The sequence below is a fragment of the Vulpes lagopus genome, chromosome 1, assembly GCF_018345385.1.
Source record: "Vulpes lagopus strain Blue_001 chromosome 1, ASM1834538v1, whole genome shotgun sequence".
Lineage (NCBI taxonomy): Eukaryota > Metazoa > Chordata > Mammalia > Carnivora > Canidae > Vulpes > Vulpes lagopus.
The window spans coordinates 178253406-178256196 of NC_054824.1; the positions used below are offsets into that span (position 1 = coordinate 178253406).

A 2791-nucleotide genomic window follows, 5' to 3' on the forward strand; every position below is an offset into this window, starting at 1 on the left:
TTTGAGAAGATGGGGAACTTAAGAGCACAGGCAATTCAAGCTGAGCAATGCTTCAGGGGGTAACTGAGGCCATGCCCCCTGCTCCCCCACTTCCTTTCCTCCTTCATCTTCTCCTCATTTAATTATGCTAAGATTGGAAAGGGACATTTGAGTGATCCTTACATGTGTCTAGGCCACACTTAGAGTTACATTCAAAGAGCTGGCTTTGATCCAGCCAGCCATGAGAGAGTTTCTAAATGCCAGGATGGGGTTTCAGACAGCCAACTGGACGTCAGTCCTGCTCGTTGAAGCTTCTTCTGCCATTGGGTCAATTGGTGGAGTTGGATAAACTGCCAAGAGGATTTGGGCAGTTTATCCAACCCAGTGAAGCTACAACCAAGGAACAAAAATGGAAACCTTCACGTCAGTAACAGGAGATAGAAATAGGCTCACGGACAAACTGGTTGTCAACACAAAAGGGAAAAACTGGAGAAACCAAACTGGATCAATTAGGATTCTCTTGGTTGCAGGTAATAGAAATCTACTGTGTCCAAGCTTCGGTGAAAAGGAAGTGTATTGGTCAATCCAGTTAAAATGTCCAAGGGTACACTAGCTTCGGGCACACTGGACCAGATGCCCCATCACACCTGGTGTGTCTCTCTGCCCTTCTCTGAGCTGCCTTCATTGTCAGGCACATTTTCCCCTCATAGTGACAGGAGAGCCCCCCCAGCATTTCCAGACTCAAACTCCATCTTGTCAATACCAGGAGAGATTGAGGATAGGCTCTCCTTGGATCAATTTTGCTCATCTTTCCTGTCTGGACTAATTACTGTGACCTGGGAGACAGGATGCTCTCACCGATAAGTTGTTGGTCAGCTCCAGCTGACGTACACAGTCCAGGAGGGGGCAAGGAATGGTCCTGCTGAGAAAATAGGGGTCTTCTTTACCTAAGAGGAAAGGGCTGGCAGGAAACAAGCCAACAAGCAAAACAAAACAGATGTCCACCCCAGATGCTCTAAAGAAGCCAAAATCATAAAACTTTGAACCAAGAGCTGTCATGCACCAGGTGCTAGAATCTAGAAATAGGTCAGATCTATATGGGGACTCTAGGCTTCTGTGACAACTGCCCAGACCACATTTGGTACAAACTCATTCAGGGCCTTTCTGGCCTACTTCTGGTTGCTCATATTTATTTATTTATTTTTAACTTTTAAAACACTACTACAAGTTGAATATTGAAACAAAAACAATAGCAAGTAGGGAGCTATGATTATAGTCCTTCGCTCATTCACTACTGCACATCAAATGCCAGCAGCAGTGTTACTCGCTGGCCCCATTACAAGGTCTGACACTGAACACCCCCCCGCCCCAGGATGATGTTCCTCACCTTCATGTGCTTCCCCATTGTAATGGCGCCGTCTTTCCTGATTGGGATCGAAGTCCACCAGTTCCACCTGGTCCATTTCATCAGTCTCTTCTACTTCCTTCCTCTCAGGTAGGAGTTTTTCCAGCAAGGAAAGTTTATCAGGAGAGAGAAAGCCCTTCTCAGGGAAGTTTACCTTAAATTCGATGATTAGGTGACTCTTCTCGCATGGTCTGTGATTAATTGGCATGCCTTCGTTTAGCACACACTTGGTATCCCCATGTTTGACGATCTGACGTGGATGAGAGGTGATGACGATGGTTCGGTTGTCAAGAGTAGATATTGGCTTTTGAAAGCCACACCAGGCTTCAAGCAGCTGCATATCCATACACATGAAGAGATCTTCGCCTCGTCGAGTCAAAACAGCACGGTCCTTCTGATCTAGAACAGTGATAGTATCTCCTGGTTCCAGTCCTGGTTCTTGATCTCCCTCACCATGGAATGTTATCTTCTGGCCATCTTTCATGCCTTTGTCAATACGCGCTTCTAGAATCTTCTTCTCTCCAACTATCTTCCTTTTGCTGCAGCTTTTACATCTCTCTTTAGGACTGATCCGTTCCCCATGGCCCTGGCACTCCATGCACACAGACTGAATTTGCTGAACCATTCCAGGTCCTATCTGATGAATTCTTATTTGCATTTCAGTACCTCGGCAATTGGGTCAACATTCGACTGCTCCTTTCTTACCACCTCGGCCTTCACATTAATCTCAAATCACATTTTTTTTGCAGAGCTAGTTTTCTTGTTGCACCATTAAATAAATCTTCTAAGGTTACTGAGAGCTGATGTACAACATTTTTACCTCTCCTTTCTCTCTGCATCCTTCCTCGTCTTCCAAAAAACACATCAAAGATGTCCATGGGGGAGCCAAAAACACCCCCAGTTCCACCTTCTTTAATTGCCTGTTCTCCTCCTTTGTCATAGAATTCCCTTTTCTTTGCATCAGAGAGCACTTCATAAGCTTGAGAAATCTGTTTAAACTTCTCTCCTTCATTTGGATTCTTATCAGGGTGGTACTTCAAGGCCAGTTTCCTGTAAGCCTTTTCCAATTCCTCCTGGGTGGCATTGAGTTTGACCCCCAAAACATCATAATAAGTGGTTTCTTTCACCATTTTCTACAGCCGGTGAGAGGGCCGAGGCTGGTGTGGGGGAACAGGAAGGAGCGCGTTGCTGGGCTCAGCTTGGGCAGCTGCCAATCCTCCGCATCTCGAGCGTTCTGGAAAGTTCCCTCTGGTTGCTCTTAAAAGGAACTTGCCATTGCCAGGCCAGACCCCAGACACCCCATTCCAGGAGGGAATCCCTTTATGGAATTTCAGGGTGCCCTTCGGTCTTTCTCCTTTTCATCCTTTCACGCTCTGGTCTCATAACCTCACCGCCCCTCCCTGCTCC

General features: G+C 46.4%; 1 pseudogene; it reads right to left on the reverse strand.

The window, feature by feature from the left end:
• Window positions 1–1280: 1280 nt before the first annotated feature.
• Window positions 1281–2514, reverse strand: LOC121485093 (annotated as a pseudogene).
• Window positions 2515–2791: the final 277 nt, after the last annotated feature.